At 43.5% G+C, this 14294-nt stretch overlaps 1 protein-coding gene across 2 annotated transcripts in view; it reads right to left on the minus strand.

Moving 5' to 3' along the window:
* Positions 1-12005, minus strand: part of LOC121549743 (nuclear receptor coactivator 2) — a 226950-nt gene extending 214945 nt beyond the window's left edge. For both annotated transcript variants that reach the window (XM_041861597.2, XM_045210411.1), the window contains exon 1: positions 11796-12005. The gene's annotated coding sequence lies outside the window, so the exon portion shown is untranslated. The remainder of the gene's footprint in view (positions 1-11795) is intronic.
* Between the last annotated feature and the right edge of the window lie 2289 nt (positions 12006-14294).

Here is a 14294-nt window from a genome sequence, read left to right on the forward strand (position 1 = left end):
AGGTTAGCATGTGACTAGCTATAGCAACCAGCACTCAGGTTAGCATGTGACTAGCTATAGCAACCAGCACTCAGGTTAGCATGTGATTAGCTACAGTGCCTTGCAAAAGTATTCAAACCCCCTTGGCATTTTTCCTATTTTGTTGCATTACAACCTGTAATTTAAATGGATTTTTATGTTTATTTCATGTAATGGACATACACAAAATAGTAAATTGGTGAATAACTGGTTTCAAAAAATGCTAGAAAATAAATGACGGAAAAGTGGTGCATGCATATGTATTCACCCCCTTTGCTATGAAGCCCCTAAATAAGATCTGGTGCAACCAATTACCTTCAGAAGTCACATAATTAGTTAAATAAAGTCCACCTGTGTGCAATCTAAGTGTCACATGATCTGTCACATGATCTCAGTATATCTACACCTGTTCTGAAAGGCCCCAGAATCTGCAACACCACTAAGCAAGGGGCACCACCAAGCAAGCGGCACCATGAAGACCAAGGAGCTCTCCAAACAGGTCAGGGACAAAGTTGTGGAGAAGTACAGATCAGGGTTGGGTTATAAAACAATATCTGAAACTTTGAACATCCCACGGAGCACCATTAAATCCATTATTAAAAAATGGAAAGAATATGGCACCACAACAAACCTGCCAAGAGAGGGCCACCCACCAAAACTCACGGACCAGGCAAGGAGGGCATTAATCAGAAAGGCAACAGAGACCAAAGATAACTCTGAAGGAGCTGCAAAGCTCCACAGCAGAGATTGGAGTATCTGTCCATAGGACCACTTTAAGCCGTACACTCCACAGAGCTGAGCTTTAGGGAAGAGTGGCCAGAAAAAAGCCATTGCTTAAAGAAAAAAATAAGCAAACACATTTGGTGTTCGCCAAAAGGCATGTGGGAGACTCCCCAAACATATGGAAGAAGGTACTCTGGTCAGATGAGACTAAAATTGAGCTTTTTGGCCATCAAGGAAAACACCATGTCTGGCGCAAACCCAACCTCTCATCACCCTGAGAACACCATGCCCACAGTGAAGCATGGTGGTGGCAGCATCATGCTGTTGGGATGTTTTTCCATCTGCAGGGACTGGGAAACTGTTCAGAATTGAAGGAATGATGGATGGTGCTAAATACAGGGAAATTCTTGAGGGAAACCTGTTTCAGTCTTCCAGAGATTTGAGACTGGGACGGAGGTTCACCTTCCAGCAGGACAATGATCCTAAGCATACTGCTAAAGTAACACTCAAGTGCTTTAAGGGGAAACATTTAAATGTCTTGGAATCTGTGGTATGACTTAAAGATTGCTGTACACCAGCGGAACCCATCCAACTTGTAGGAGCAGTTTTGCCTTGAAGAATGGGCAAAAATCCCAGTGGCTAGATGTGCCAAGCTTATAGAGACATACCCCAAGATACTTGCAGCTGTAATTGCTGCAAAAGGTGGCTCTACAAAGTATTGACTTTGGTGGGGTGAATAATAATAATAATAATAATAATAATAATAATAATAATAATAATAAGCCATTTAGCAGACGCTTTTATCCAAAGCGACTTACAGTCATGTGTGCATACATTTTTACGTATGGGTAGTCCCAGGGATCGAACCCACTACCCTGGCGTTACAAGCGCCATGCTCTACCAATTGAGTTACAGAGGACCACGAATAGTTACGCACGCTCAAGTTTTGTTTTTTCCACAATAAAAAATATTTTGCATCTTCAAAGTGGTAGGCATGTTGTGTAAATCAAATGATACAAACACCCAAAATATCTATTTTAATTCCAGGTTGTAAGGCAACAAAATAGGAAAAATGCCAAGGGGGGTGAATACTTTCGCAAGCCACTGTATAGCTACCATCGGCTAGGTTAGCATGTGACTAGCTATAGCTACCAGCACTCAGGTTAGCATGTGACTAGCTATAGCTACCATCGGTCAGGTTAGCATGTGACTAGCTATAGCTACCATCGGTCAGGTTAGCATGTGACTAGCTATAGCTACCATCAGTAAACAACAGAGTTTTCTCCAATTTGGTTATAGACGTTCAATGTCTACTATGGTGGTAACGGTTTATCTTGGTTTTGTGTAACAGTACGAGAAATGCTGATGTGCTGAACTGCTAATAAGTGACGTGTTTCAAGGCTGCTAGTGGTTAGCTAGTAGGGGTAAGCCAGCAGGGGTGGAAAAGGGTCTATTCTAACAGCATGCACACTGTATAAGTGAATAACAAATTGCTGATATGATCAGATGATAAGTTGGCTTTATTCAGTGCCAAGATATTTGTTCAAAAACAATAGGAGGACTCGGTATGATGTGGATCTTCACTAGGGCCGTGCCGATACCAGTATAGTGATTCCCGTTAGTATCGTGGCAAGGAAACAAAACACAAGTAGGATTTAACTTCATTAGGAAAACAGCCCTAATGTTGGAAACAACCATCATAATGTTGTCATCCAGAGTCACATGTATTTATTTTCCAAGCTATAGCACACAATATTTTACATACAGCAGGTTTTTAAAGGACGAAAGAGTTTGGTCTGTTTCATGTTTTCATTTTTGCAACTTTCTCAAAATAGTCAGAATGAATCTAAGATAACTCAAGAAATCTGTAATTAATTTTGACGGTTTTTTCCGAGGAGGTTTTAGTCGCGCAATTTTACATCTAGCTAAGGCGTTTGGTGCAGTATTTCTCAAGTTAAATGTGTTTTATGTAAACAAAGTCCAATCCGCTGCCACTGGGCAGGTCTGTCTCACTGTCTGTGTGTTCTGCAGTAGGATTGGATAGAGAACAATCACTGCAGCTGTGTATCCCGTGTTAGTGGGCAAGTGAGCATTGTTGAAATCAAAACCCAACCCTCAAGTAAGTCATGACGAACTCACAAAATGTAGTTTTGGACAAGACTGACTTTATTCCAAAAACTATCCCATTTACACTTTGTAGTTATTTTTTACACTAGAATAAAATGTTTGACTAATATCGATGCCACACAGAACATTTTATTTGAATCAACTATCAGAGAAGTTGTTTATTGCGAGAAGGGCTTACCAAGAAAAACGTCCAAAAGGCTTAATTGGGGTAGATATAAGTTGGCGCACTCAACAAAAAAAGCAGAGATGTATTTATTTTTAGCTCCTTGCTATTAGCCACCGTTAGCGGTTTTCACCCAGAACATTGGATTTTCTGCCGGAGTAACTGAATCACTGGACCTTTAACACCAGATCATCGCAACTAGCTAGCTGCAACCAAATGAATGCTGTTGTTGTTCGCTAATCACCACTGCCCCCGAAGCAAACACCAGTTAGCCTTGAGCTAGCCTCGAGTCAGGCCCATCTCCCGGCCATCTACCTCTCTGTCAACCGGACAGGACCTCCTAGAGTCGACACGGAGCCCCGCCGATCCATCACGACTGGTCTGCTGACGTAATCGTCTGTGGTTTCAACAGGCTTCCCGTTGCGACGACCACGAAGATCCATCTGCTAGCCCCGGCCCGCTAGCACACGCAATCAATCAGCCGTGCTTCCTGCTCGCCTGTGCTGTAGCACCAATTCGAACTGCTCTCGGACTCACATATTGCTGTTCACTGAACCTTATGATCACTCAGCTACACAGCTGATGCCTGCTGGACTGTTCCTTTATACGGTACCCCATCCTGTTTATCTGTTCAGCCTCAGTTCAAACTTTCGTCGCCATTACCAGCTGTTGTCTTAGCTCTCTCGAATAACACCTGTGACTGCTTTATGCCTCTCTCCCATGTCAATATGCCTTGCCTATTGCTGTTCCAGTTAGTTCTTATTATACAATTTCACTGTAGAGCCCCAAGTCCCTCTCAAACTGCCTCAAATAGCTCCTTTGTTCCACCCTCCAAACACGCGGAGACCAGCTCAATCGGTGCCTCCAGTGATGCTACCTCTTTCATTGTTACCCAACGCTTAGGTGTACCTCCACTGTACTCATATCCTTCCATATCCTTGTCTGTACATAATGCCCTGAATCTATTCTACAACGCCCGGAAATCTGCCCCTTTTATTCTCTGTACCCAACGCACTAGAAGACCAGTTCTTAAAGCCTTTAGCCGTATCCTTATTCTAGTCCTCCTCTGTTCCTCTGGTGAACCCAGGCCCTGCAGCCCCCATTATCACTCCTACTCCCCAGGCGCTATCATTTGTTGACTTCTGTAACCGTAAAAGGCTCTGTCGTTGCCGGCCGCAAACGGGAGACCCATGGGGCGGCGCACAATTGGCCCAGCGTCGTCCAGGGTAGGGGAGGGAATGGTCGGCAGGGATGTAGCTCAGTTGGTAGAACATGGCGTTTGCAACGCCAGGGTTGTGGGTTCGATTACCACGGGGGGCCAGTATGAAATTTTTTAAAAATAATGTATGCACTCACTAACTGTAAGTCGCTCTGGATAAGAGCGTCTGCTAAATGACTAAAATGTAAATGTAAAAGCCTTGGTTTTTTGCATGTTAGCATCAGAAGCCTCCTCCCTAAGTTTGAGTTATTCACTGCGTTAGCACACTCCGCCAACCCAGATGTTCTAGCAGTGTCTGAATCCTGACTTAGGAAGACCACAAAAAATTCAGAAATGTCCATCCCCAACTACAAAATTTTCCGTCTAGATAGAACTGCTCTCTCATACTATCCAGGTCTGTGCCCAAACAGTTTGAGCTCCTACTTCTAAAATCCACCTTTCCAGAAATAAGTCTCTCACTGTTGCCGCTTGCTACAGCCCCCCCTCAGCCCCCAGATGCGCCATGGACACCATATGTGAATTGATTGCCCCCCATCTATCCTCAGAGTTTGTACTGCTTGGTGACCTAAACTGGGATATGCTTAACACCCCGGCCGTCCTACAATCCAAACTAAATGCCCTCAATCTCACACAAATTATCAAGGAACCTACCAGGTACAACCCTAAATCCGTAAACATGGGCACCCTCATAGATATCATCCTGACTAATTTACCCTCTAAATACACCTCCGCTGTCTTCAACCAGGATCTCAGCGATCACTGCCTTATTGCCTGCGTCCATAACGGGTCTACCCACCATTGTGACCTGTACGCTCTTGTTGACTGGTCCTCACTACATATTCGTCGCCAAACCCACTGGCTCCAGGTCATCTATAAAATCACTGCTAGGCAAATCCCCGCCTTATCTTAGCTCATTGGTCACCATAGCAGCACCCACCCGTAGTCTGCGCTCCAGCAGGTATATCTCACTGGTCATCCCCAAAGCCTACACCTTTGGCCGCCATTCCTTCCAGTTCTCTGCTGCCAATGACTGGAACGAACTGCAAAAATCTCTGAAGCTGGACTCTTATCTCCCTCACTAACTTTAAGCATCAGTTGTCAGAAAACCTTACCGATCACTGCACCTGTACACAGCCCATCTGAAATTTGCCCACCTAACTACCTCATCCCCATATTGTTATTTATTTTGCTCATTTGCACCCCAGTATCTCTATTTGCACATCATCTCTTGCACATCTATCATTCCAGTGTTAATACTAATTGTAATTATTTTGCACTATGGCCTATTTATTGCCTTACCTCCACAACTTACTACATTTGCACACACTGTATATATATTTTCTGTTGTATTTTTGACTTTGTTTTGTTTACCCCATATGTAACTCTGTTGTTGTTTTAAAATCGCACTGCTTTGCTTTATCTTGGCCAGGTCGCAGTTGTAAATGAGAACTTGTTCTCAACTGGCTTACCTGGTTAAATAAAGGTGAAATAAAGGTGAAATAAAAAATAAAATAAAATAAATAGGGCAACCTTAGTGCACTAAATAGGGAGTCATTTGGGACGCAGCCTGATGTGTAAATGTTTTATGCCATCTAGTAAGTATGAATCATATACTGTGAATTCTTCCAATTATCTAGGTTGTAGTCTATTAGTTCAGTTTCAATAGTCTACTGAGTCATTTTTAAATTAGGCCTAGACCTACTTGAATGATCTAGTTCAGGGATGGGCAACTTTGATGGGAGTGGGGGCCACAAAAAATATGATCTCATCATGAGGGGGCGCAGTGGCTCGCGGGTCTGCGTACTGACATCTATACCCACACATGCAGTCAGAGCCAGCCCTAGCCTTTTGGGGGCCCTAAGTGAAATGTTGTTGGGGGGCCCACCCCCACGAGCAAAACATTTTAGCAGAGAGAAAACAATTATGTTTTAGAGTTAATTTCCTGCAATTCTACTCCTTTTGCCATCGTCCGGAGAGACAAATTAGCAGTTTTACAGCTAATTTCATGCAATTCTGCCACAGCCTGGAGAGAAATGTTTTCCGTTTTTTTATATATTACGGTCGGTAATTCGTTTAGACAGCTGGCTAGACTAATTTACCAATCCAAAAAAAATGTTAGCTGACATGGGCTAATTGAATGACTCTCAGTGACTGACATAACAAGAAAAACCGCTGACACCCAACCAAATTTCAAAACTGCACCTTGTGTATTCTACTATTCTAACTCGCAACAGTGAGTTGAGATCCCGGAATTGATCCGATGGCCTACAAAGAGGGGCCACTTGAGGCCTAAGCAGTAGCAGCAGCAGCAGCAGTACATTGCCTCTCTGTGTGGAATGTATAGCAAGTTGCAACATCATTGTGCATGCATCTCAAATGGCACACTATTCCCTATTTAGTGCACTACTTTTGTCCAGGGCCCAAAGGGAAACGTAGTGCACTAAATAGGGTATAGGGTGCCATTTGGATATTTAACACAGCAGCAGACACTTAAGCCTACCACAACCACACTGCAATTACAAATCAAGACAAGCTCAGCTTAATATGGAGGCAATCTCAGAGCAAATGAAATGCTCCATTTGAAGAAATTAACTTTCATTTCAGGTTGATTAGATTATTTCAGTGATTGGCAACATTTTCAATTACTGTTAAAACAAAACACTTGCAAGGAGGCATCCATGGAAGAGCAGATCCAGGCAGTGTCATAGGTTGCCATTGGGTATGTAGCCCATCTTCCTATATAGTGCACTACTTTTGACCAGAGACCAATATGGTACAGTTTGGGACACTACCAGAGTGTGATGAAGTAATAGTGGTTGCTTTGTTTGGTGAGAGACCATGGGTCAAATGATAAGGGTTTCAGGATGAAGTCGTGGCCTGTAGTCAGCGCTCTGCTCTCTCTTAAGGAGATTGATTGAGCAGGGGAGGACAAAAAAAGAGAGGGGGGGACAGAGAGGGGGGACAGAGAGAGGGAGAGAGAGGGAAGAAAGAGAGAGAGAAGAAAAGAAAAGACCACTCCCGAGTGGCGCAGTGGTCTAAGGCATTGCATCGCAGTGCTAGCTGTGCCACTAGAGATCCTGGTTCGAATCCAGGCTCTGTCGTATCCGGCCGCGAACCGGGAGACCCATGGGGCGGCGCACAATTGGCCCAGCATCGTCCAGGGTAGGGGAGGGAATGGCCGGCAGGGATGTAGCTCAGTTGGTAGAGCATGGTGTTTGCAACGCCAGGGTTGTGGGTTCGATTCCCACGGGGGGCCAGTATGAATAAAATAAAAGTAATGTACTCACTAACTGTAAGTGGCTCTGGATAAGAGCGTCTGCTAAATGACTAAATTGTAAGTGTAAAAGAGAGAGCGTGAGAAGGAACAAGCTTATTGTTCCCAGTCAGTCTTGTGGTGACCCGAGCATTACTTTGTCACACAGACCTGTCAACAAGGGTTGCTACGCAATCGTCGCCGCACACTAGTCCCAGGTAACACACACACACACTGTGCCAAAAGCAGCTGTGGGAAAAAACATCCAGCCTTGGATCCTTGAGTAACCCAGCATGTTGAGACAAAGAAAAACACATAAAACCACAGCTCATAATTCAATGCAATTTTTATTTTTATTATGTGCAAATCATGTAAATGAAAGCAAAGCAACACAATTTAAATATTACGCGCAACTCTGCGCTACTATAATATTGTATTGGGGATCAAGGTGTGTAGGTTATCATAGTAGCCTATGATATAATAATGCATCGGCTGTTTGTATTGTAAGGTGCTACTGTAATATCGTACCAGGGCTGGTGTAGCAGCATAGTGAATCCAGCCCCCTGTCCTTAAACTCAAAAGGTCTAGAGTCATAAGCAGGTCCCCACCACCATGCCACTCCCGAGTGGCGCAGTGGTCTAAGGCACTGCATCGCAGTGCTAGCTGTGCCACTAGAGATCCTGGTTCCAGTCCAGGCTCTGTCGCAGCCGGCCGCGACCGGGAGACCCAAGGGCGGCGCACAATTGGTCCAGCGTCGTCCGAGGTAGGGGAGGGTTTGGCCGGCAGGGATGTAGGTTCGTTTCCCACGGGGGGCCAGTATATAAAAAAAATATAAAAAATGTGTGCACTCACTAACTGTAAGTCGCTCTGGATAAGAGTGTCTGCTAAATGACCTAAATGTAAATGCCTCCAACTAACTCTGAAAACAGAGAGCCAAGAGCTCCGCTACAAATCCTAGCGTGTTTGTGTTTGAGCTATTGGTTCAAATATTTGAATTTTTTATTTTATTTTTTCCTGTGAGTTCAATGCCACATTGCACAGTTTGCGCGATCATGAGCGGATACAGAGAGCAGCTGTTGCTTTGCGAGATACAGCGCATTTGGAAAGTATTCAGACCCCTTGACTTTTTCCAGATTTATTTGTACGTTACAGCCTTATTCTAAAATGGATTAACTTGTTTTTTTCCCTTCTCATCAATCTACACACAATACCCCATAATGACAAAGAAAAAACAGGTTTTTAGAAATGTTTGGAAATTAATTTACATAAGTATTCAGACCCTTTACTCAGTACTTTGTTGAAGCACCTTTGGCAGTGATTACAGCCTCAAGTCTTCTTGGGTATGATGCTACAAACTTGACACACCTGTATTTGGGGAGATTCTCCCATTCATCTCTGCAGATCCTCTCAAGCTCTGTCAGGTTGGATAGGGAGCGTTGCTGCGCAACTATTTTCAGGTCTCTCCAGAGATGTTTGATCGGGTTCAAGTCCGGGCTCTGACTGGGCCCCTCAAGGAAATTCAGAGACTTGCCCTGAAGCCACTCCTGTGTTGTCCTGTTGGAAGGTGAAACTTCGCCCAGTCGGAGGTCCTGAGTGCTCTGGAGCAGGTTTTCATCAAGGATCTCTCTGTACTTTGCTCCGTTCATCTTTCCCTCGATCCTGACTGGTCTGCCAGTCCCTGCTGCTGAAAACATCTTCACAGCATGATGCTGCCACCACCATGCTTCGCCGTAGGGATGGTGTCAGGTTTCCTCCAGACGCGACGCTTGGCATTCAGGCCAAAGAGTTCAATCTTGTTTCTCATGGACTGAGAGTCTTTAGGTGCCTTTTGGCAAACTCCAAGCGGGCTGTCATATGCCTTTTACTGAGGAGTGGCTTCCATCTGGCCACTACCATAAAGGCCTGATTAGTGGGGTGCTGCAGAGATGGTTGTCCTTCTGGAAGGTTCTCCCATCTCCACAGAGGAACTCTGGAGCTCTGTCAGAGAGACCATCGGCTTCTTGGTCACCACCCTGACCAAGGCCCTTTTTCCCGATTGCTCAGTTTGGCCGGGCAGCCAGCTCTACGAAGAGTCTTGGCGGTTCCAAACTTCTTCCATTTAAGAATGATGGAGGCCACTGTTTTCTTGGGGATCTTCAATGCTGCAGAAATGTTTTGGTAACCTTCCCCAGATCTGTGCCTCGACACAATCCTGTCTCTGAGCTCTACGGACAATTCCTTTGACCTCATGGCTTGGATTTGCTCTGACATGCACTGTCATCTGTGGGACCTTTTATAGACAGGTGTGTGCCTTTCCAAATCATGTCCAATCAATTGAATTTACCACAGGTGGACTCCAATCAAGTTGTAGAAACATCTCAAGGATGATCAATGGAAACAGGATGCACCTGAGCTCAATTTCAAGTCTCATAGCAAAGGGTCTAAATACGTATGCAAATAAGGTATCTGTTATTTTATTTTTTATAAAATTAACAGAAATTCCTAAAAACCTGTTTTCGCTTGTCATTATGGGGTAATTTTTTATTTAATCAATGTTAGAATAAGGCTGTTACGGGGGCTTTTAACACAACTCCCCCGATCAGAAGATACTATCATCAATAGGCGCTAAATGTAGTTAGCATCTATGAATGGGGTACAGGGCGGCAGGTAGCTTAGTGGTTAAGAGCGTAGTGCCAGTAACCGAAAGGTCGCTGGTTCTAATCCCCGAGCCGACTAGGTGAAAAACCCTAATTGCTCCTGTAAGTCGCTCTGGATAAGAGCATCTGCTAAATGACTAAAATGTACACCCTACCCCTTACAAATATACCAAAAAGTGGGTAAAAATAAGCAGGCGTGGCAAATTAGCCTCTACGAATCCGAGTGTGGAAGACTCCTCATCTCCAACATGTACTCTCACTTGTTGTTTAAAGTCCCATTACAAGGCAGAATGTTGAATAAACTTCCTTTGAACGTACTTTACATGTTGTTTTTGTCCTTATGTAGGAGGTAATCTGAGACAAAATATCCACAGAGTAGTGTTATTAAGCCAACTTTCAGTATGCGGGTCTGTATATCGATTAAATACTGATGCAATTCACACGTCACCACTTAACTGAAGCACAGACCTAAAGTTGTCCCACTGCAATCAACTGGCAAATTTCACAAGCGCTTCCAGCTTATTGTGAGGGAACCTGCTTCAGTTGACATCTTTGGGTTACATTCGGCTATTGTTTCCACATTGTGCATCACATGAAATGCATTAAGAGATGGAAAACATAAGTGACAGAACCTACCCGCGCTGCAAAAAGTTGGGTAAACAATACTTCACTGTGTACATTTGATCTCCACTACCTTCCGGCGAAAGGTCCAACAGCACTGACAACTGGTAAATATCATTTTATTCTACATTATACCGGTAGAGAGACTGTTGCATCTTTTTCTTTACAGCGACTTCTTTCAGACTGATTTAGCCGTGGAGTAACCATGGTAACAGTCTGATATTCCGGCATTGGTACATTTGCGGAAACTTTCGTCTGTGTATGAAAGGGGTATTACTGTCCCCATGGAGAGAAAAGCAAAGCAACTCGGAACATTTCCTTCAAACTAAACTAAATAACTAAAGCTATTGGAAAAACGTGACACCGCTGGTGTAACGTTGCAACTTTGCCACCATGCGACATTGCAGCAAAGCAACCATACATGGTGCAGAGAGAAAGCTGACTCACTAAAAGTCACTGTTATTACGTAAACAAAGTAGTTTACCTTTTTATTTATAGTTAGGTAAGGGTGATTCAGATATATGAGCAATCCGATCCCTCCGCTGAATTTAAAAGCCCGCACAAAACAGTTAAATAGCCACGGCGAGGGTCTCTGAAAACATTCACAATGTCCACTTTTGTAGCTAGCTAATGGTTGCTAGCATTGGAAGATATCGCGTTTGAATCGGTTAACTTCAGTCACTGACAACAAGCACACTCAGAAATACAAAATATTCCCCGGTGCACAATGCATTTGTTACACATGCAAACGCACTGCATATCTGCCAAGCCCCTTTACTTGAAATGAGTAGTGAAAATGGGCCAAGAGCTGCAAGGGAACAACTTACGAACTCACTAAAGTGGCAGGCAAAAATGTCTAGCTAGCTAGCTTGCTGCAGTTCGGCAGTCAGCCTTGCCTTACTTAGCAAGCTAACGTAGCTAACCGACACTGCATCACACAACTGAGATTGAATCACTCGCGAAATCTGGGCACGAATTTCACACCAAAAACACAGCGAACCAACCAAAACAACAAAAGCCCACATGCTTACTTACGATTTGAAACTTTCTGTAGCTTGTGCTCTGTTAAATCCCGTGTGTTAAACGCCGTCTGACCTTCTGTTGAGGGAAACTGCTATACTGCTAGCTAACTGTGCTGCCGCCATGTTCCTCCGACTGCTCTGTGCTGGCTGAAACCCCGATGCTGACTGGCTGCTTGTTTATCTCGCTAGCAAGCCTCCCCCACACACGCCATCACCGCAAGCCTCCCCCACACACGCCATCACCGCACCACAGAGAGGAGCAACTCGATCAGCGGGGTCTCTCTCTCTCTGCTATGGAAGCCAGCATTGCCTCGCAGTGACCAAAAAGCAACAACCTGACCAAGTGATGATATAGCACGGAGCGTGAGAAAAGAGAAACAGCATGAAGTTCGTTTGATCAAGGATAGGATATGAATGCATAGTTGTTTTTTATTTTTATTTTTTTATTTCACCTTTATTTAACCAGGTAAGCCAGTTGAGAACAAGTTCTCATTTACAACTGCGACCTGGCCAAGATAAAGCAAAGCAGTGCGATAAAAACAACACAGAGTTACATATGGGGTAAAAAACATAAAGTCAAAAATACAACAGAAAATATATATACAGTGATTGTTTGATAGGATAACTTGACAGTAGCCATAGCCTAAAGCATTGCTGTACCCATAACCTATTTAACCTACGTATTAAGAGCTACATCAACATGTAGGCTAAACACAAATTGAATTATAGGCCTATAAGGTGCTTATTACACATTAGTCTACTTATCTGATTTTTCTTCTACACAAGTCAATCATAAATAGAACATTGAATGAAGTGAATATGCAATTTACAGGAATGTATTATTTAAAGTAAATAGTGATTGTGAATAGTTTGATTAGGAACATGGGGTAAACATATCAGACAATGACCATTGCTGTAGATGAAGGGTTAGTCCCAAATGGCACCCTATATTCCCTCTGTAGTGCACTACTTTTGACCGAAGCCCTATGGGAATACAGTGCCATTTGGATGCAATAGAAGGAAAGTGATGAGCAAAGCAGAAAGAAACCAAGAGCGTATTCCAGAGCCTGACTCATGACATGGTCTCAGAGTGCACACACACACACACACACACACACACACACACACACACACACACACACTGACTCCAGCCCGTAGACATAAATTACTCTGAATGATACACTCTAAAAAGAAAAGGTTCCTGGAGTATCCTTTAGGGGTTCTTCAAATTGAAACTGAGGGGGAACCCCTATAAGCTCTTCAAATAACCTCTTTTAATCCTCAGATAACCTTTTGTAGAACCTTTTGGCGTTAATTTTTGAACTCACCCCCCCCCCCCCTCCCTTATTATTATTATTATTATTATTATTAATAATAGTGTTATTAATAATAATATATGCATAATAATAACAAAATATTTTAGTTGTCAGTGTTTATTATGATTTTAGTGGCAAAGCAGAATAAACAAATCTAAATATGAGGTAAACTCCCAGCAGAGCCCCAAGTCCAATGGGTATATCCTCTGGCCTGTTGATGTTAATGTGTTGATGTTCTCCATATCCATAGCCAATGGGTATATCCTCTGGCCTGTTGATGTTAATGTGTTGATGTTCTCCATATCCATAGCCAATGGGTATATCCTCTGGCCTGTTGATGTTAATGTGTTGATGTTCTCCATATCCTCTGGCCTGTTGATGTTAATGTTCTCCATATCCATAGCCAATGGGTATATCCTCTGGCCTGTTGATGTTAGTGTGTTGATGTTCTCCGTATCCATAGCCAATGGGTATATCCTCTGGCCTGTTGATGTTAATGTGTTGATGTTCTCCATATCCTCTGGCCTGTTGATGTTAGTGTGTTGATGTTCTCCATATCCATAGCCAATGGCTATATCCTCTGGCCTGTTGATGTTAATGTGTTGATGTTCTCCATATCCTCTGGCCTGTTGATGTTAATGTGTTGATGTTCTCCATATCCATAGCCAATGGGTATATCCTCTGGCCTGTTGATGTTAGTGTGTTGATGTTCTCCATATCCATAGCCAATGGGTATATCCTCTGGCGTGTTGATGTTAGTGTGTTGATGTTCTCCATATCCATAGCCAATGGGTATATCCTCTGGCGTGTTGATGTTAGTGTGTTGATGTTCTCCGTATCCATAGCCAATGGGTATATCCTCTGGCCTGTTGATGTTAATGTGTTGATGTTCTCCATATCCTCTGGCCTGTTGATGTTAATGTGTTGATGTTTTCCATATCCTCTGGCCTGTTGATGTTAATGTGTTGATGTTCTCCATATCCTCTGGCCTGTTGATGTTAATGTGTTGATGTTCTCCATATCCTCTGGCCTGTTGATGTTAATGTGTTGATGTTCTCCATATCCTCTGGCATGTTGATGTTAGTGTGTTGATGTTCTCCGTATCCATAGCCAATGGGTATATCCTCTGGCATGTTGATGTTAGTGTTGATGTTCTCCGTATCCATAGCCAGAATGATTTTGCAGTGCATGGTGAT

The sequence above is a fragment of the Coregonus clupeaformis genome, chromosome 34, assembly GCF_020615455.1.
Source record: "Coregonus clupeaformis isolate EN_2021a chromosome 34, ASM2061545v1, whole genome shotgun sequence".
NCBI classification, from domain to species: Eukaryota; Metazoa; Chordata; class Actinopteri; order Salmoniformes; family Salmonidae; genus Coregonus; species Coregonus clupeaformis.